General features: G+C 57.1%; 1 non-coding gene across 1 annotated transcript; it reads left to right on the top strand.

Moving 5' to 3' along the window:
* The first annotated feature begins 14,735 nt into the window (after positions 1 to 14,735).
* On the top strand, positions 14,736 to 14,839 carry LOC142874648 (U6 spliceosomal RNA). Its single transcript, XR_012922306.1, has one exon. It is a non-coding gene; the product is annotated as a U6 spliceosomal RNA (small nuclear RNA).
* Positions 14,840 to 21,666: the final 6,827 nt, after the last annotated feature.

A 21,666-nucleotide genomic window follows, 5' to 3' on the forward strand; every position in this document is an offset into this window, starting at 1 on the left:
ACCGAGTTAGGAGGCGTGCACACGGGCCCAGCCCACACCGCCCTGGCTCAGCGGGTGGCCAGCGCTTAGCGGCAGTGCAAGGGGCGGGTCCTGGACAGACTGGCCCGGCGGGATGGCTGGATGGGCAGGGATGGCGGGACAGGCAGGGATGGGGGACCCGTGGATGCCAAGACCCACGGACCCGGGGACTCGAGGCCCTCCTCGAGGGGCAGGAGCAGATGTCCCAGCCTTCGGGGCCCACCGTCACGGTCCCTGCGCGGCTGCTCGCGGTTGCTGTGTAACAGCACGTCTCTATCGTTGCAACTGGGACTTCACCCCTGCTGCTCAGACGCTTCAAAAATCCTTTTCCACCCTGCGATCAGTTGGATATTTTCACCTATTTCTTTTATTTTTACGTGGAAGTCCTTAACCCTTCTGGAATCTGCGTGGGGGCGCGGAGGGAGGGAGACGCCGCCCGCCTGTCTGTGTGGGACGGGGCCTGCCGGGCACCAAGGCCTGGCTCTGCTGGCCCCACCCAGGACCACCTGCGCCCGCCAAGAGTCAGGTCCAGGGGGAGGGGTGAGGAGAGGGTGAAAGGTCACACAGGGCGGGAGTCACACAGTCCGTCTCTTCGCTGAAGGCCCTGCGGCTCCTGGGGAGAGACGGGTGCCTGGCAGGCGTGTCCCCCGGGAAGCCCACCCTGTTTGGATTTGCGGTTTCTGGGTGTGTTTGCCACCTGTGGTGTGGTGGCCTCTCCTCTCCCACCTTGGCCCCAGTGTCAGTGCAGACCCTGGCCCCGGAGAGTGCACGGGAAGGCCAGGGTGGGGACGAGGACCTGCAGAGGCCAGGACTGGCTCTGCTTGCGGGCGAGGTGATGAGGGAGGCGCCCGTGGCCGCCCCCTCCAGCCCTGCCACCAGCCAGGCTGCTAAAGTGGGGCCCAGGAGGGTCCCACTGAGTCCCCGCTGGGGCGGGACCCCTGCCAGGACCAGCACCGTCTGCAGCCCTGACTTGGTCTCCCTGCCCCACTCCCCGGACTCTTCCCGACAGCTCCCCTCCCTCCTCTGGAGGCTCAGGCCCTCCCGAGCTGAGCGTGATCCTGAAGTGGCAGCTCTGCGGGGGACCCTCTAGGACAGCACATGACCTTGGGCCTGTCAGACGCTGAGCCTCTTGGGGTCCAGCCCCTGTGGGGTCCAGCTCTCCTAGCTTCTCTGCTGCCCCCCCAGCAGTCCCCCAGGGGAGCCGACACAAGGCCCCCTCACAGACAGGCGAGCCCAGAGCAACTGCAGAAGCTCTTTATTGGGGTCAGGTGGGGGCAGGGAGCAGGGGGCAGGGAGGGTGGTGGTGGAGGGGCAGGTCCAGCGGGCGGGGGGCTCTGTCAGGCAGCGGGGTGGGCTCCAGTGGTGCAGGCCCAGGGGCTGCTGTGCTGGGAAGAGGCGCAGAGGTCAGGGGGTGCAGGGCGGCGGAAGACGCAGGCAGACGGTCACTGCTGGGCAGCCGGGGACCTTCAGAGCGACCTGGCCCTCCTAGGACCCGGCAGGGCTCTGGGCACCCTTGGCAGGTATGCGTGGGGGGGGGAGTGGACCAGGTGGGACCAGAGCAGGGGACAATGGTGCTGAGCTGATGTGTGGGGTCCCCTGCAGGCCTGGGCCCTGGAAGAGCGCACGGAGACCTCACTGGGCCGGGCACAGGGCTCAGGGGAAAGAGGCCTTCCCAGATGTCCCAGGAATGAGCTGGGCGGACTCTGGGGTGCTGACCTCCTGCCTGGCCCAGGGGCAGGGGTCTGTCCTGCCTGTGCGGGACAGGAGGGGGCCAGAGCAGATGGACCCCTGATCTGGGAACCCAGGGCTCCGGGGTCTTCCAGTGTGTTCCACGGTGTCACTTACCCTAGTGTCGTTCAGGAATGCAGTTTTCTGCAGAGACCGAGACAGACCCAGGGTGAGGAGATGCCTGGACGGGGGCCCAGCCCCAGCTCAGACCTAAGCAGGGCCCTGGCATCCCTGTGAGGGGACTTGGGGGGTGGTCACAGGGGCCACAGGGTAGCCTAGAGGTCACAGAGAGACTTGGGGCGCGTGGGGGACTCGGCAGAGCCGTCCTCTCACCCGTCTGTGCAGGCGTGAAGATGTCCTCCTCCAGGAACCCCTTGCCCTGCACGAATCTCTTGAACTCTTCCAAGGCCTCTACGTTCGTAGCGGAATCTCTACCTGAGGGGGGGCGGCGGCCAGGTGAGCAGGGAGCAGATGCCGGGAGGAGACAGCCACCACCGGGCCGGGGACTTGGCCCTGGAGTGGCCGAGGGTAGGAGAGGAGGCTGGACCCAGGGTGGACAGGGAGGCCAGGGGTGGGGACTGGGGAAGGAGGTGATGGCCACTGCCCAGCTGACAGGTCCCTGGGAAGGAGGACAGTGGTGGGGACTCTCTGAGCCACTGAGCAACCCCGGGGGACCTGAGCAGCTCCGGAAGCCACCCTGCAGGGTCACACCCTGACCTGGAAGGACCTCGTGTCCTGGAGGCACTGGGCTGTCCTCCCACCCTGGAGGATCCCTGCCTTATGAGGGCCTCCGTCAGGACACTGCCCCCTACTTGAGGTGACCCTCCCCATGCCTGAGACCCCAGGAAGTGGCACTTGGCAGCTGTGAGTGGCACTGCCCTGCCCAGCCCAGCCTGGTCCACACCGTGCCCGGCACTCGAAGCCAGCGCAGGGCGTTCCTGCTCCCCGGGTGCCGGGGCGTGGCTGATGCCGGTTCCATGGGCTTCTGGAAGTGGAGACACGGGTCTCTGAGGGCCCCTCACCCAAGAGCCGTGCCATGTGGAACAGCTTCCCCTGGTGCCGGTTGTCACAGTAGAACACGAAGTGGCCCGTCCCCGGCAGCTCCTGCGCGTAGAGCAGCTTCTTGCCGTCATCTGTGGGCGACAGCCGGTCTCAGGCGCCTGGTCTCCCAGAGGGGACGCTGCGACCCCACTGCAGAGCACCTGCAGAGCACCGCCAGGGCCCTCCCGCTCCCACGCCCCGACCGACGACCCTGGGGGAGGAGCCTCCTCCTGGGACGTTCCCAGCCCACGCCGTGGGGCCACAGGAGGCCAGGGGACATCAGAAGCTGCAGTGTGGCTGTCCCAGCTCCAGGCAGCTGCCCCTGCCCTGCCCCCTGACCTCTAACCCTCAGCCTCCCCGATGGGTCGACGGCCGGGGCCGCCCAGAGGGAAGGCGCAGCCCGGTGTCCCTGCTGCGGGCAAGCCCTTCACACTTGGGCCACGCGACCCCCAGGAAGGAAGAGGTCGGCCCCTCCCGGGAGGCGGACGGGGCCGGGAGCTCCCCCGCCCCCCCCCCCCCCCGGGCCGTGGGGCTGGCGCAGCCCGGCCGGGACTCACAGGTGCGGAATTTGCCGGGCTCGTCGGTTTTCTGCATCAGGACCTTCTTCTGGACGCACTGATTGTTCTTTCTGGAAAACAGGAGGCACTCGGGCAGCGGCTCCCAGGACACGCCCGAGCCGCCCTCAGCTCGCCTGTGCGTCGCCCTGACCAGGCCACCCCTCACGAGCTCCAGGATGTTCCGGCTGTCCCCCCCAAGTCAGGGGGTGACGTTTCTCCAACGCCGGAACGTCGCGGGGCTGGGAGGGCGCCAGAAAGTGGCCCGGAGGGGAGCTGAGGTGGGCAACACTCACACGAAGGTGATTGTGACTTCCAGGTCTCCACCTTCCAGGGCTGTCACTCTCACAGGGGACATCTGCTTGGACCTCATCTCCTCTGGCATGTCCCTGCCCATCACCACGGCCTTCACATACCAGGTCCCTGAAAACTGGAGCCAGCGTGGCCATGGCTCGGGGTCAGGTCAAACATCTCCTCCTCAGGCCACACCGAGGGCTGCCGGGTCTCCCCCACACCTCCCCACCCCGCACCCCGGCCGCTGCCCCCAGAACAGGCTGGTTCCTGCACATCCGCACCCTGAGCTTGGTCCGGGCCAGCCCAGCACTCGGGGCTCCAGCCCCAGGGGAGGCAGAGGGTGTCTGCCCCCACACCGGCCGAGCCTCCTGCAGAGGCACCTCCCAGCAAGGCTCTGGCCTCAGCGCAGCAGGACCCCTGAGCTGAGCCTGCCCCTGCCCCCCGCCCCCCTGCTGTCTGCCGGCAGAGCTACAGGACCCCGTTCTCTGACCACTCCAGGCCGGGAGAGCGGGGTCAGAACCCGGCCTTGAAGAACATCTCCTAAAACAGGGCCCCGGGCTGCAGCCCCGGCCAGCAGGCATGGCCTTGCTCCCTCACCCGCCCAAGGGCCCAGCCCCGCTCACGTCTTGCTCCTCCTGGGCCAAGGACAGGGCAGCGACCAGGCCGAGCACGGCCGTCAGGAGCAGGGCCTTCATCTCCAGGGCTCTGAGCTCACGGTCTCCACAGGTCACCGGGCGTCCGGGCGGCTGTGCTGGCTCCCCTCGCAGTGCCCTTTATAGCCCCTGGCTGGTGGCTTGTGAGCACTTGGTACAGACCCTCCCCCTCCCCCTCCACCGTGGCCAGCCCTGCATCCGGGAAGGTTCAGTGTTGTTATTGTTGGGATCTGATGAATGGCAAGTAAGTGCCACCAGAGAAGAAAAGACACGCGATGGCGTCCAGGGCTTGTACCACCCAAAGTGCTCGCTCATGGCCAACTGCAGGGGACTTGCCAGAGCAGGGGCCGGGGAGGGGTGCAGGTCTGCACTCTGAGCCACGGAGGGAAGGCTACAGCTTTGTGACACTCCCTCCCCCACCTGTGCCCTCCTGGTGCCATGGCTGGGGTCCTGGAGAGCTCTCTGGGGGACTGGCTGTCCCACCTCCTGCTGATATGAAGGGGCTGAGCTTTAGCAGAACCCCAGCTCTCACCTGCCCTGGGAGCCCCCCTGCACTGCCCTTCCGTTGCCTGGGACGCGCCACCCTAGAGCTTCCTGGGGTGGGGGGAAGGCACTCTTTTGTGGCTGGGGTCAGTTTAAATATCTCCTTTTCAGGCCCCACTCGGGACAACATCGCCTCCCCCACCTGGTCCATTCCGTACCCCAGGATGGCTGTGTTCCTTAGAGCACTTGCTACTTCCTGGATGGTCCTGTTCATGTTCCCCGTGTGTATTCATCACCCAATCTTCCCATTTAGACAGGCCTCACACTTCATCCCTTTGGATGAATGGGCCCAGTGAGGCACTAGAGGTCACCTGTTGGCCTGTGTTCAGAGTTTCTGGCTGAGCTGGCCTGGGTGCCTGGCTTTGCTGGCCTCGTCCCTGGCTTCCTTGAGCAAGAGTTGCCTTTCTGTCCCTGACCCTGCAGTTTCCAGGCCTGCGTCATCTGCCCGGAGACCCCCAGCTGACCCAGGCTCTGAAGGCAGGTGCTGGGGCCACACAATGGCATCTTTGTGCCTCTCTGGCCCAAGATTGGGCCCCCCAGTACTTGCCAAATCATACTAATACACCCTCTCTAATAACCCCTGGAAGCTATAATGAAGGTGCTGGCACCACCCCTATTTGGCCCCAGCAGGGAAGGTGCTGCCCAGCAGAAAGCCCGCCCTTCTCAGGGGGCAGGAAAGGGCAGAGCCCAGGCTCATTCAGGACCTGAGATTAGAGGACAGGCTGGCATCTCTGTATCAACAAGAAGATTTTCCTATTCCCTGTTCTCATTCACTGTACTCCAGGCACCTTGTGTTTCTCTTGTTACATGTGAACCATTGATCTAAGTGCCTTATGGCACTGGCACCTTTAACAAAATCCTTTTAAAAGATGGTGGAACAGCATGTGCAGATGATGGAGAGGACAGGGGTGCCCCTCATGAGTCCTGTGCTCTGCGTGGCTGGTGCTCTCCAGGTGTCACACATTTCACCCTGTGTCCTGGGCTGACCTCTAGGAGTTCTCCAGCTACGTTCTTTTTAGATACTAGTTGGGTTCACTGGTAGTAGACACCATCAGGAGATAGTAGGGCCAGAGGTTGGGGCCAACCCATGGCAGGCAGGAGGTCAGTGTCAACCATGGCAGACCCCATGGGAGAGGACAGGGCAGAAGGGGAGAGATATCCTGCCCCATTGCTCTGTGGCCTGGGGCATTTCTCTGGATGGCTGCGTTCCTTCTGATGGTAGCTCTGTTGAGCTGCCCCTGCTCCACAGTTCCAGCACTTCTGGTGGCTTCCCTCACTACCCTTGCCTTTGAATCTTAGGGTGGTCCTAGTTTTTCAGGCCTTCTAATTCCTAGGTGCCTCACTGAAGCGGACAGTGTCTGGGCTTTACTCAACATTTGAGAATAAGAAGGTTTTGGTGGCATCACCAAACAAACACCTGGACCAGAAATGTGCTGGCTGGGATTGAGATATATCTAGAAAGGGTAGGGGATGAGCTTAAGATAAAGGTCAGTTAAGGCTGTGAGACATTAACTGGACAGTGGGGACTGTAGCTTGTGCCACTAACCATCTATTTTAATTGTTTCAGAGACTGTGGCCAGCCGCTGAAGCCTTGGTTACAGAATGGACCTGATTTGCAGCATAAGAGGGTCAGTGCAGGGCAAGGGATGGACTATGATTTAAGGTGTTGATAACTAGCCCTCTTAGTCCACCTGCAGCTCTTATAGACAATTCCTGGCACACTGACATATTCACAGCATCCCACCAGAAATGTGTGCATTCTTTCTTCTGGGTTTCTTCTGACACATACCAGTGAAACCCAGATGTGAAGGTGAATTAACATATCCAGTAAATAGGGATAGTAACTGATGGGATAAATGGCCTGGGCTCTTCCTTCTCAGTGGGACAATCTGATACGGTTCCACCCTATTTCTCAGGGAGTCCTCGGGAGGATTGAGTCCCAGCTGCCTGCAATGGTAACTCATTAACATATCTCTTCTTGGTTGTTCTACCTGCCAAATCTTACTAGATCTCAGACTTCTGGCCTCCAGAACTATGAGAGAATAAAGTTCTATTCTAAGTCACTCAGTTCATGGTATTTTGTCACAGACACCCTAGCAAAATAAAACAAGCCCTAGCATATTAATAATTATGTTAAATGTGAATGGTCTAAATATTCCAATTAGAAGACAGTTGATTGGCAGAGTTAATTAAAGCCATGATACGACTATATGCTGTCTACAAGAAACTTACTTCAAATGTGACAATAGAGGCAGGTTGAAAGTGAAAGCATGAAAAAAGATATAAACATTAATCAAAGGAAAGTAGAAATATTATTTTAATAACAGATGAAATAGACTCCAGAATAAAATAAAATTAATAAACATAAAGGAAAATTATGTAATAATAAATTGGCCATTCCATAAAGAAGACATGGTGATCCTAAATATGTATGCACTAAAACAATAGAGCTGCACAATCAGTGAAGCTAAATAGCTAGAACTGAAAGGAGAAATAGACAAAGCCACAATTATAGTTGGACTTCAACACCCCTCTCTCAATAATTAACAGAATGAGTAGACAGAAAACTATCAGGGACATTGAATAACTCAACCACATCACCAACCAACATAATCTAATTGACATTTGTAGAAAACTCCACCCAACAACAGCACTACACACGTTCTTTTCAAGTATCCACACAATACATATATCAAGATAGACCATATCCTGGATCATAAAATAAACCTCAACAAATTTTTAAAACTTTAAATAATATAGTGTGTTCTCTAGCCATGTGAAATCAAAACTAAGAATGGATACCAGAAAGATAATGGGAAATCCTTCTTCAGATGCTTAGAAACTAAACAACACAGTTCTGAACAATCCACAGGTTGCAGAGGAAGTCTCAAGGCAAATGAAAAATACACTGTACTAAATGAAAATGAAAATACAATATATCGAAATGTGTGGGACACAGACACGCTGAGATTCTTAACAGTCATAAGAAAGAGGATACACGGCCGACAAACAAGCACAAGGAAAGATGTGCAATGTTGTTAGCATTAGTGAAACACAAATAAAAACTGCAGTGATATAGCACAACAGACCCGTCCAAATGCCTAAGATAAAATTATAGCGATAACACCAAAGTCTGGTGAGGAGTCATGGGAACTGGATGGCTTCTGGAAAATGGTTTGGTTAAAAAAAACAAAAAAAACCTAAACATATAACAAGCATATGATCCAGCAATTGTACACCAAGGCATTTGTCCCAGTTAGATGAAAACCTATTTTCATGCAAAAACCTATACATAAATGTTTACAGCAGCTTTATTTGTAATAGCCCCAGACTATTAAGAGAAACACAGATGTTCTTCAACAGGTGAATGGTTAAACAAACTGTGGTATATCCATACCAGAGAGTATTACTCAGAAATAAAAAAGAGTAAGCTATTAATACATGTGACAACCTGGATGAACCTCCAGAGAATTATCCTGAGTGGGAAAAGAAGCCAACCCCATAATTTTATGGATGGCGTGATTCTATTTACATCACATTCCCCAAATGGCCATATTACAGCACTGGGGAGCAGATGGATCCGGGGTTGAGGGGTGGAGTAGGGGAGGCAGGTGCGGCCATAAAGGGCGCCCGAGGGCTGCTTGTGATGAGGGAATGTCTGGTCTTGACTGTATCCATGTCAGTTTTCAGGCTGTGATGTTGTCCTACCTGTTGGAAGATATCCTTGGAGCAGATGGGTAAGATACACAAGATCTCTGCAGGAGTTCTCACAACAGCATGGGAATCTGCAATTATCTCAGAATAAAAAGTTTAGTTTAGAAAAACCACAACGAGGCTGGGTGCAGTGGCTCACGCCTGTCATCCTAGCGCTCTGGAAGGCCGAGGCTGGCGGATTGCTCGAGGTCAGGAGTTCGAAACCAGCCTGAGCAAGACTGAGACCTTGTCTCTACTATAAATAGAAAGAAATTAATTGGCCAACTAATATATATATATAAAATTAGCTGGGCATGGTGGCGCATGCCTGTAGTCCCAGCTACTCGGGAGGCTGAGGCAGGAGGATTGCTTAAGCCTAGGAGTTTGAGGTTGCTGTGAGCTAGGCTGACGCCATGGCACTCACTCTAGCCTGGGCAACAAAGTGAGACTCTGTCTCAAAAAATAAAAAAATAAAAAATAAAAAAACCACAATGAGCATAAATACTTTTTTGGGGGGGAAGCCAATTCTTTTTTTTTTTTTTTTGAGACAGTGTCTTGTTCTGTCACCCCAGCTAGAGTGCAGTGGCATCATCACTGCTCACTGCAACCTCCTGGACTCAAGCAATCCTCCTGCCTCAGCCTCCCGAGTAGCTGGGACTATAGGCATGCGCCACTATGCCCTGCTAATTTTTTCTATTTTTAGTAGAGATGGGGTCTTGCTCTTGAACTCCTGGGCTCAAGTGATCCTCCCAACTTGGCCTCCCGGAGTGATAGGGTTACAGGTGTGAGCCACCGCGCCCGGCCGTGGGAAGCCAATTCTAATTGTGGAATTGCCTGGGTGTCCCGAAGAAGATAGGAGAGGCAACATGAAATTCACACTTCCCTGACCAAATAGTTACAACAATAATACGATAATAGTAATATTTTGCATCTGGATAGCACTTTGTCTAGTGCTTATGAAATGCATTCATGTGTGACACGTCCATAAATACTTTTTAGAAAGCGCATGTAGCCTAGAACCGAGCAACTCCACGCAGAAGCATCATGACAGCAGACACACCCTCTCACACGCACAAGGGGAGTGGCCAATGCTTTACTTACAATCTTGGAAGTACCTTAAATATCCATCAAAACAACAATGACTAAGTAACAGTTTGCATTTCCATGAGATGATATAATACGTGGGGCTTTGAAGGAAGAAAATCAATCTGTTCATCTGTTTGAGGATCTTTACGCGTTTTCTACACGCCGAGCTCTCTTCTAGGCACAAGGAACAACAGTGAGAAAAGCAGACAGCACATCCTGCTCTCACGGAGCTTACCTTCTAGGTGTGGGGGACATAAAACAAACAGAATAAGCGAATTAAGGTGCCAGCTATCGATGCCTTACCTCCAGCCCCAAGTACACCCTTCACTGCCTGTTCTGTGATAATGGAGCTGACCCAGCAGGCCTCTCTCGCGTGCACCCGGCACGATGCCAAGCTTTGTTCGTAGAGGCTGGGCAGGAAGGGCCTCCCTGCCTGGTTCCAGGATGCTTCCACTTTCCCCTTTTCCTTTCCTTTACTGTACAACTGGCAGTGGCACAAACAGGGGACATCTGGGGCACTCACCCACATGAACCCAGTGGACCCCCATGAATGCCTTTCTACTGAGATTCAGGGGCACCCCTGCAAGTAGATTCCCAGGGAATCCTGTAGGCTGCCCAGCCCCTGCCCACCTGCCCCTGTGAAGAGGGGCAGACAGGCTTCCTGCCCGCCAAGCCCAGCCTGCATCTCCCTGCCTGCTGACCTCTGCCCTGACCTGGGCCAGCTCTGGGCCTGGGAAACCCAGCAGGTTTCTCCACCATCCCTTGGGCTGCAACCACAGCTTCCCCACGGGGCCTGAGCCCAGCCTGTGGAGAGGACCTCTGCTCCATTCACTTCTTCCTTACTGCCCGCCTGCGATTCTGAGCTATTCTTTGTAGTTCTCTTTAAACCTTGATAGTTAATTGTTCATTATCTAAACTACCCCTGTTCCATCTATTGTGTGGTTTCCGTGTCGCTATTCTTTGTAGTTCTCTTTAAACCTTGATAGTTAATTGTTCATTATCTAAACTACCCCTGTTCCATCTATTGTGTGGTTTCGTGTCCTGATCCAATGCTGATTCATATAATTATATATTATTTGCAAAGGTGACAAGCGAGGTGGAGGAAGAGCAAAGCGGACCGGGCTGCACAGGGAGTGCCGGGACAAGGGGCTGTTTGTACTTTAACAGAACGACCAGATTTGGCCGAGGCGACGTTCGAACACACAATTGAAGACACGAAGGAAGCGAGCCGTGAACTAACGAGTGGGGAGGACTGCAGGTGCAGGGCGGCCAGCGCAGGGGGGAGGGGGCCTGGTGTGTCCCAGGAACAGCCTCGGGCAGAGCGGCTGGGGCAGGTGTTCCAGGAGACCCGCCAAAGAGGAGGCCAGGGAGAGGGCAGGGCCTGCCGTGCCGGCTCGTGGCCACCACGGGGACACCGGCTTTTCTCTGCGCGGATGGCGGACTCCGGAGAGCTCTGGCAGAGCCAGGCTGCGGCTTACATGTTTGAAGGTTTACTCCGGCCGCTGCGCTGACGGAGGTTTGGGGGTGGATGTGGAAGCAGAGACGCCAGCTGGAAAGACGCTGGCGGGTGCCAGCGTGGTGCAATGACTCCAGGGTGTCAGGAATAATGTACTCGCCACAGGTGAGGGGGAAACGGTCAAAATGCACGAAACGAGAGGGGAGCAAGTGAGCCGGTGTCGTGTAGAGTAACATGTCGAGTGCTCTAATAGTGCAGCAATAAAACGACAAATAGCCCAACTGAAAGTGGGGAATGGCCTTGAGTAGACGTTTCTTCGGAGAAGATAATGAAAATAACCACGAAGCACAGGAGGAGAAGCTTCAGGTCATCAGTCGTCAGAAAAACGCAAAGTGCGAGGAAATGGCACTTCGCACCCATCGGGGTGTCTGGGACAAACAAATCCGACAGTAGCACGTGCTGACGAGCGCGTGGAGAAATCAGAAGCCGCGTGCGCTGCTGCCGGGCATGTAGCATGGCGCAGCTTCTCAGAGAAAAGTTTACCCAACAGTTAAACACATCATGACCCCACGCCGCGGCAGCCCTGCTCCAGGCGTGCGCCCAGGATAAACGGAACGTATCCTTCTGCATGGATGTTCATTGCAGCATCATAAAACCCAAAAGGCAGAAACAGCTTAAGTGCCGGTCAGCGGATGCCTGGATAAACAAAAGGCATTATCCATGCAGTGAGTGTTGTTCAGTCACAAAAAGGAGTGACACCGACAGGTGCCACAGCGTGGGGGAGCCTTGAGACGTTGCGCTAGAGGGACAAGCCAGTCCCCAGAGACCGCGTGCCGTACGAGCCCACGTACGTGGACAGTCCAGGGCGGGCAGCTCCGCAGACAGGAAGGGGATCGGCGGCTGCAGGGGCCGCGGGAGGGGAGGGGGACCGAGTGCTCAGGGCAGTGGGAACCTGCTCAAGGTGACGACACCATTCTGGAATTAGATAACGGTGAGCATTTCACAGCCTCGTGAACCTACGAAAACCCATTGACTTGTGCGCTTTCAAACTGCGAATTTTGTGGCATGCGAATTATATCTCAATAAAAAAATTTTACCGATCGCCTCCCCCAATAAGCCTCCCCGGACCCCACTATGGAAAGATGTGCCGCCCCCATCACTCCCCCATGCTGTATTCTTCGCAGGACACGTCACTGCCTGGGGCGTCCTGTTCGTTTACTTGCGACCCTACGGACTGTCAGTTTCCCCCAGCGGCAGGTGAGTAACGGCCCCCAGAGATGCCCTGTCCTGACCCCACACCTGCGAGTGTGTGCGTGGTGAAGGGGCTTTGCAGGTGCAATTCGGGGAGGGACCTTGAGCTGAGAAATGATTCTGCGTTGTCCGGGTGGCCAGTGCGATCACAGGGGCCTGTGAGAGAGGCCGGAGGGGAGAGGTGGGGAGGGGTGTGCACATGCGGACAGAGCGGAGGTCGGAGGGGAGAGAGGACATGCGCTGCGGGCCCCGAGGACGGCGCGTGGCAGCTGCTGGAAGCTGGGAAAGCCCGCAACAGTCTCCCCTGGAGCCTCCGGGAGGAGCCGGCCCCGTCCACGCCCGAGCTTAGCCCGTGAGACACTGAGAAGAGGAACTGGAAATGAGCGTGTGGACCCATCTCAGCGGAGCCTACACTTGCCGTCGTGGTGGTGGTGTCGTCGGCCAAGCCGGGGCAGCAGCTAAAGGAGCCGCGGGCCCCAGGTGAAGGGGAGAGCTCTGCTCCCAGCCCCGCCGCGCCGGAGAACGGAGAACGCACCTGCTCGCTGCTTCCCCGCAACTCAAGGCGGGAAAGCGTCTAGAATCACTTTCCTTCTCCTCCCCATCGGTCAAGGAGACCTTTGGGACAGTCCCCCACACTTGCCAGCCACAGGGTTTTGCATGGTCTGTGCGCACCTGTGTGTGTCGCATATACATGCACGTGTGCGTGTCACATGTACATGTGTAACTGTGTGCTGTCTGTGCCGGTTTGCATGTCACATGTATGTGTGTCACGTGTATGTGCACTTGCAGATCACGTGTGTGTGTGCACGTGTGTGTCATGTGTATGTGCAGGGGGTGCGGGGGGGGCACCCTGTCGATGGCGGATGGGAGGTGCACAGCATGAATTGACACCACAGTTCCCCCGAACCGCTGGCCTCGGTTGCCCGCTGGGCGCAGCCGCGGGAGCGAGGCTCTGGGAAGCCCACACCACGGCTCTGGCCACAGACGCAGGGTGATGGCCGCAGGGTCTTCGGGGTGCGCAGCGGCTCAGACCCCAGCGGAGCTTTCAGAAAGGAAACGGCAAATTCCGAGCCTGAGCAACAGTCAAAGCACTAGAGACGTTCCGCGACAGCCTTAAAATAATACGTCATTCTTTTAGCGGCGGAGCAGAAAGGGCTGAAAATTAGACCCACGATTTAACAGTGTGGGCTCGCGATTTGCATAGTGAGTTGGACACGAACCTCGCCAAGGCTCTTAGGCGGAAGTCGGGACATTGAGCAGGGAGCGGGAGCCTGACACACAGGATGGGACACTCACGTGCGCTCAGGTGAAAGTGAGAATCCTGACCCCTCCCCGCGTCCCCGGAACCTTCCTGAGCAGAGTCTTCTGCTGCCCCTTGGCCGAGGAGAGCAGCCTTCCCGGTCGTGGACGTGGCCCGCGGGGCAGTTCGGTGGGGACAGATGACGATCCTCAGGTGTCCCACATTCAGTGTTGATGGAAGCCGATTTATCAGTACGTGCGCGGAAGCCGCAGACGCCCGGCAGGAGGCGACTCCGTCTGGACCTGCGCGCGGGGGCAGAGCGAGCTCTCACGTGGCTCCCGGCAGCGTGAGCCGCGTCCCTGGGCCGGCCCGGCCCCCAGCGCCCGCCTGCTGCTGGGGGTTCGCTGTTCCTCCCGGCGAGAGCCCGCCTGCCCTCCCTTTCTCGGAGCACTTGCTGGACACGGCTAACCCGTGCCCCTTGCTCTGCCGCTTCGGGGCGTCTGTGCGTCCCCCGAGCTCGGGAGGCTGCTCTCCAGGACCTGGAGGCCCTTCCTCTGAAACGTGGCCATCGGGGACGACGGGGCCTCGTCTCCAGCTCTGCGGGAGGACGGCGCCTGACTCAGGTCACGGCCACACAGCCGGCCTGACCGCGGCCACACCGACCAGCCCTGCACTTTCCCGGGAGCCCCCGCTCCCTCCGGGGCACCCCGCTGCCGCCTCTGCGCAGACTGGGGCGGAGCTCAGCTCTTCCCGACCCGACGCGCAGAAGCTGAGCTACATCTGCTCTCACCACCGCAGTGTCCAGCCCGACGTTGACGTCCCCGTCAGAAATCCCTGCGTATGACCGGGCGCTGTGGCTCACGCCTGTAACCCTAGCACTCTGGGAGGCCGAGGCGGGCGGATCGCTCAAGGTCAGGAGTTCGAAACCAGCCTGAGCAAGAGCAAGACACCGTCTCTATTAAAAAAAAAATAGAAAGAAATTAATTGGCCAACTAAAAATGTATAGAAAAAAATTAGCTGGGCATGGTGGCGCATGCCTGTAGTCCCAGCTACTCGGGAGGCTGAGGCAGCAGGATCACTTGAGCCCAGGAGATTGAGGTCGCTGTGAGCTAGGCTGAAGCCACCGCACTCTAGCCCGGGCAACAGAGTAAGACTCTGTCTCAAAAAATAAATAAACGGTGCTCGCTGCGGCAGCACATATACTAAAATTGGAATGATACAGAGATTAGCACGGCCCCTGCATAAGGATGACATGCAAATTCGTGAGGTGTTCCATATTTTACGGCCTGGGAGGGTGGGGTGACAGGGGCGACATATGTAGCCCTAACAATATTTGTGCCTCCATGATATAATGAAATAAAAGGGAAATAAATATATAAATAATAATAAACGAAATCCTTGTCTAGTGAGCTGGCCGAGCCGCCGGGAGCAGCTCTAACAATGTGGGCGCGCCGGGGTCGGCAGAGGGAGCAGGAGGAGAGCGCAGCGGGAGCGTCAGTGGGCATCCACAGCGCAGGGCCGCGGCCGGGCGAGCAGGCCCGGGTTGGCTGGTTTGAATAACTTCATCAGGCTTTGGGGTGTAGGGGTGTCCAAGGGTCTGGTACCCGGCTCTGGGGGACTGGGGCAGAGGGATGGGGGCCCGAGTGTGAGAGTGGACAGAGCAGGGGGTGCAGGGGGTCTGGGTTGGGTGGTCTGCGTACAAAAGGCAGGCTCACAGGCATGTCCTTGCTGTTTCTAGAAATTACTAACGCTAGGAGGGGAGTCTGTCCAGGATCAGCAAGGCTCCAGATGGTCTGTGTGCACCTGTGTGTGTTGCATATACATGCATGTATGCGTGTAGCATGTACACGTGCATGTGTGTACGTGTGTGCATCGCATGTATATGCACGTACGTCACGTGTATGTGCATATGTATACATGTGCGTGTTGTGTGTGTGCATGTGTATGTGTCATGTGTACATGCAGGGGGTGCAGGGGCCTCAGACACAGAAAATAAAAGGCCTGGGTGACACAGCAGGGGTGTCAGGGGACAGGAGGCCGCACAGTGACCCCAACAGGCCAAGTTTAAGATAAAGGATTATTAACTGGTAGCAGGGAAATGGCTACTGAAGGGCAAAGAGAACTCCAAAAAAATATAGAAATAGCAGAAACAGGAGCAAGTTCTGTCTCCAGGACGGAGCGTGAGCACCCAGTGCAGGAACCCACCTGGAGGGGTTCAGTCCTTCCTGGAGAAGGGTGTCTGTGACCCCTCGGATGGCAGAGAAGTTTGCTGAGGTTGGTGCTCATGGAACTCATTGGAAAGCCACCCCCGAGGGTGCTGCTGGATTCACTGTGGGGTAAGCTCCCCCGGGCATCCTGCCGGCCAGCCAAGCCCCCAGGACGAATAAGGAAGAAGATCCCTGGGGCCTAAGGGAAGCCCCTTCCTCCAGCGATCTTCCAGCACCCTCTACGGACAAGGCCCAACACTGCGCCCGCTACACAGGAGACCCGTCCACAGGGGCCAGCTCCAGTGTCACGCGTAGGGCAACGAAGGGTGAGTTTGGAGCCGAGGGGCATTCGATCCATAACTGGCACAGAACCCGAACGGATAGGGACACAGAATGCTGGGTGCACACTCGCCCACCGCATCCCCTTCTTCCCACCGTCAATTTCTTCTTTAATGTTTATTGTTTCCTCTCTTCTGCCTAACTTTAAGCATAATTTCTTGTTTTCTTCTTAAGGCGGAGGCTTGGGCCGTTGACTTAAGCACGCATTTTTTTCTAGCAGAGCCATTTAGAGCTGCGCGTTTGCCACCCCTGCAGCCCGAGGCTCCGCAGGTGAGAGCTCTGGGTGAGCGCGAGGGGAGCCCTTCAGCCAGCGCTCTGCAAATCCTGCCGCGGTGCCTCCTGCCAGGTCATTCTGGGGTCCTCACTGGTGAGCAACCGAGCCCGATCATTGTGAGCTGCGGGAGCCGCCGCTTAGGCGGAGCAGGAGGAGTAAGTCTGGAACCAGGGGCCTGACGGGAGCACACTCTGGCACCTCCACGCCCAGCGATGATCAGGATGAGGCCACCGCAGTGACGATGGCCCGGCAAGAGCCCTAAGCCAGGGCTCGGAGAGCAGTGCAGGCGGCCCCGCTGGGCGAACGACGTGGAGGGCAAAGGGAAGCCAGGATGGGTGGTGGAGGGGAGGATGGTGATTTCAAGTAAATCCCAGAATCGCCTGGAGCAGCAGGGACGGAGCCTGCCCCACCAACCTTCCCACCGGAGCTTTTTCTTTGAGAGAACCGCAGTGGCCAGAGACCATGAAGCTTTAGTGGCGGTCACCTGCCGCGCCTATCTGAGCAGCCTGCGGGGTGGAGGGCAGATGGTGACGGAGGGTCCTACCCCTGTCCCCCCCAGGTTTGGCCTCCCTGTGCGATGGGCAGCTCCCGGCCACGCACCCCGACTCCTTGCCTGAAGGTTTTCTCTGGGCGCACGGGGTGCCCGGAACACACGCAGGCAGACCGGAATCTTGGGTTTGCCACGTCCCGGGAGAAGCCCTCACCCAACTGTAGGCCAGACCAGGGGGGCGGACGCTCCGAGGGTGCTCTGTGCAGGGTCTAGGGAACCCCTCCTCAGACACTCGCTTGCTTTCTCTTCGTGGTGGCCCTGCACATCACGATGGTCCCTTTTACTGGTCAACATGAACCGGGTTGGATTTCCCGGGAGGCGCAGTACCCAGCGACTCTGTGTGCAGAGTAGAAGCCACGGACGACTTGGGCCATTTCTTAGTCCCAGCACGCCCCCTTCTGTTGGGGCGAAAGTGCGTTTCCTTTACCAAGTGGCGGGGCCGTCCCTTCCCACCTTGGCCCCGTAGCTCCCATCTGACCAAGCCGCCCTCAGCAGCGACCATTGACTCTGGACAGAATCTAAACACAGCTCCCCGGAGGCAATGAAGAGCAAGCAAGGCACACAGTCCGCAGGGCAGGCGGCACTTGGAAGGAGGTGACGGCACCGAATGACGTCCCCGCTCTTGCCGCTTTCATCTGGACGCGGCCCCTGTCTCCACCGCACGGGGCAGGTGCGGCTCTGAGAGAAACCCTGCAGTCCGGCTGGCTTGAGGACCAGAGGACAGAGCCCAGCGCCGGGAGAGCAGCTGGGACGTGGAGAGAGAAGTCCTGGAGAGCAGAGAGCCAGACAGGGGGAGCCCCGAGTTCTGCCACCAACTGTGCAAATCTCAGGCTAACCCCAGGACACAAATGCACAGGGAGGGCACCAAGCCGCCCAGCCACGGCTACAGAACTGGCTGAGATGTGAGCTGAACTGCGGCTCACCACAGGGGGGCAGAGCTCATAGTTTGAGCTCGGTCAGAGTAGCTTCCTGCTTAAACCCCCCCCCCCCCCCCCACACACAAACCCCAACACTCTTCAAAGGAACTTAACAAAATCCAGGGTTTATACATCATTCACAATGTTCAGGATATAATAAAAAATTACCAAACCTATGAAGAAACAGAAAAATATGATGATTCTTAAGAGAAAGGACTGATTCTGAGACAACAGGGATATTAGAAGTAGCTTTCTTAGCAACGCTTAAGCACGCAGAGGACAATATTCTCTTACTGAATGAAAAGACACATCTCAGTGGGAAAATAGGACTGTAAACACCAACCAAATGGAAATTCTAAAACCAAAAATTACAACGCGTGACATTAAAAAAAAATTTATGTCACGTGTTTGGATAGGGCTATGCCCCAAATTGAGAAGATTCAGAGAAGAATCTGTATTGATAGAAATAATCCATTTCTATGAATAAAGAGAAAAACGACTGAAGACAGAAGAGCCTCAGATGCCTGTGAGGCAACATCGGAAGACCTAACATACGTGTAACTGAGTCTCAGAAGAGGTGAGGCGCTCAGCCATGGGCAGGAGAAACACTGGAGACGGTAATGGATGGAAATGTACCAAATTTTATGAAATCGTAGATACAAAAGACTTAGAAAACCCTATGCAGAGTAAACAGAAAGAAAATGATACTAGGTACATCAAAGTCAAAGTGCCAAAAACCAAATTTAATGACAGAATTTGAAAGCAGCACTCTGGGAGGCTGACGCAGGTGGATCGCTCAAGGTCAGGAATTCGAAACCAGCCTGAGCAAGAGCGAGACCCCGTCTCTACTAAAAATAGAAAGAAATTAATTGGCCAACTAAAATTATATATAGCAAAAATGAGCCGGGCATGGTGGCGCATGCCTATAGTCCCAGCTACTCGGGAGGCTGAGGCAGGAGGATCGCTTGAGGCCAGGAGTTTGAGGTCGCTGTGAGCTAGGCTGACACCACAGCACTCTAGCCCGGGCAACAGAGTGAGACTCTGTCTCAAAAAAAAAAAATTTTTTTTTTTAAATGAAAGCAACCAGAGAAAAAGGACATGTTACATACAGCAGAGCAATGAACTGACTAAGCATGGACATGGCCCCAGAAGCCATGTGGGCCCAAAGACAGTGGAATGACACTTTCAAAGTGCTAAAAGACAATATCTGTCCGTGGAGAATTCTGCATCTGTTGAAAGTATCCACCAAGAGTAAAAGCAAAGAGAAACCTATTAGGACGAAAGAAAAGGGAAAGGGCTTGCGGGCAGGAGGCCCACGGCAGGAGAAGCGCTGCGAGACATCATTAGGGCTGAAGAGCAGTGACATGGGATGGAAACTAGGACCCGCGGGAAGAGCCAACGAGCGTCAGAAGCAGGAGGTTTTGTGAATAAATACAAAACACGACGTTGCCCTCTTGCTTCCTTTATTGTCTAGGTGACGGCTTGGCGCAGGCGTTGCAGCCCCATGTTGTCTGTAACATGAGCAGGTGTGACGTGTGGGCCAACACCAGCATGAAGGGGGCCGAGGGAGAGTGGACCCATGTGGCTGCAAGGTCCTTACGTCTTAAGTAAAGGGGCACAATACTGGTTCCAAGTAGACTGTGGCGTGCAGGCTGTCGTCGTAATCCCTAGAAAGCCACCTTTCAAATAATTCGAGGAGGGACAGCTAAAACGCCAAGCTGGAGTTTGAGTGGATGGTGCTGTTGGGGTTGGTGGCTGTCCCCCAGCCTTCCAGCAGCGTGTCCACGACGGCCACTCGTTTGCTTCTCTTGCTTCACCACCGGCACTCCCAGGGACGCCTCCTCTTCCAAGCCACGTGTCCCCCCTCCCCCTAGCAGGCCCTGCTTCTGCTCCTGCACCTTGCAGACTCCCTTTTCCAAGTCCCCTGCTGTCCACCTGTGAGTCCTCGGTATTTCCCACGCAGGGTGGGGTGCTCCTGTCTGGGGGGAGCCCCAGTTTGCGTGTCTGTCTTCTTCCGTCACTGACAGCCCATCATCCTTTCCTCTCTGCACATTCGCCCAGACTGTCACCGAGGCCTGGGCCCTGACGCTGGCCCTGCAGGCGTGGACTGCTCCCGCTCGGAGGTTGTGTGGGGCATGTGGCTCCCTCTGGGCTACAGGTGCAGCCCTGGGCGCTCGGCACCGATCTGTGTGGCGTCTGGAAGAGTGGGCAGAGACACTCGGGCACCTGAGATCAGGCGTGGCCGCCTGCGTGGTCACATCTGCCAGCCGCAGGTGACCCTGGAGCCTGGCTGATGGGCGGTGGAGAAAATGCTGTCTTGTCCCAGCTTTGAGGTGCTGGGTAGAGGCTGTCTGTCCCCTTCCTGAGCAGCTGATCGCTTCACACCCCAGTCACTGCCCTTATCAGACCCTCACACTCTGGGGCCCTAGACACCAGCCCTAACTGTCCCTGGGCCAGGCCAGGCAATTAGGGATAGCCCTTGTGCCCCAGGGCCCCCAAATTATTCAAATTAGCCAGCCCATGGGTGCCCGAGCACCCAGCTGCCCCCCTCGCTGCCCCCAAGCTCCTGCTGGCTGCTGCCTGTCCGGGTGCAGCCACCCCGCGGGGCCGCCTGCAGCCTTCTGTCTCCCTTGGAGCTGCGAGTGACAAAGAGCCCTGCCTCTCATCTCTGCGGCCGCTGCGCTGTGTCACGCCATCAAGAGAAGCTTCAGATCTCATAAAGCGCCAGGATGCGGGGAAGGTGTCTGATGCCTGCGGGGCTCGTCCCCGGCAGCTAACTCGCTTTCCCACACCCGCCCTGGCACAGACCAGGGCAGCTTCCAGCAGGCCCCTGGGGCAGTTCAGGTGCGCACCCCTGAGGACAGGGCGGGCCCCCTGGCCAGCTCAAGCCTGGCCATGCCCTGCCCTGAGCTGCTGTCCCCCCACCCCCACCCCCACACCACGTCCAGCCTGCTCAGACGCAGGGTCAGTGCCAAGGGCCCAGGTGACCCTGTCCAATCCCCACCTGGAGCAGAAGCTTCGCTCTGCCCCTGGCCTGCCAGGTCTTACTGGTGCAGCACCATGGCCACTGCCCTACCCCGCCGCCCGCTACACCTGCCACCCGGCATCGGAGCTCTGTGGGGCAGCAGACATGCAGAAAGCACCAGGGACACTGCGGCAGGGCCGCCTGCACCCACCCTCTGCCCAGCCCCTCCTGCCCCTTGGCCTGTGTCACCCACTACAAAGAACGAGGACAAGGCTGGGTCCCCGGTGCTCCCTACCCCCGCCCCCTCCCAGCAGACCCCCGAGGGAGTGCCCATGGCAGCCACCCAAGGGGCCCCACAGACAGGCAGAGTCACTGGGGACTGCTGAAGCTCTTTATGCAGAACCAGGGGAGGAGGCATGGGGGGAACTGGGGGTCGCAGGAGGGGCGCAGCCGGCCAGGCTCCAGGGACTCCTCCCACGTCCCTGCGCAGGACACAGGAGCTGGGTGCTGCCCTGGGTACTGGGGAGCCGAGGTGCCCCCTGACCTGGAAAGGAGTCGGGAGTCAGTGAGGACAGGATGGGGGTGCGGGGCTGTAGGGTGGGGGCACATGGGGGCAGGGGAACACAGGGTGGGGGCACATGGGGCCAGGGGGACACAGGGTTGGGGCACATGGGAGCAGGGGGACACAGGGTAGGGGAACATGGGGGTAGAGGGACATAGGGTGGGGGCATATGGGGGCAGGGGACACAGGGTGGGGGAACATGGGGGCAGGGGACATAGGGTGGGGGCATATGGAGGCAGGGGATACAGGGTGGGGGAACATGGGGACAGGGGACATAGGGTGGGGGCATATGGGG

Source organism: Microcebus murinus, chromosome 12, assembly GCF_040939455.1.
Source record: "Microcebus murinus isolate Inina chromosome 12, M.murinus_Inina_mat1.0, whole genome shotgun sequence".
NCBI classification, from domain to species: Eukaryota; Metazoa; Chordata; class Mammalia; order Primates; family Cheirogaleidae; genus Microcebus; species Microcebus murinus.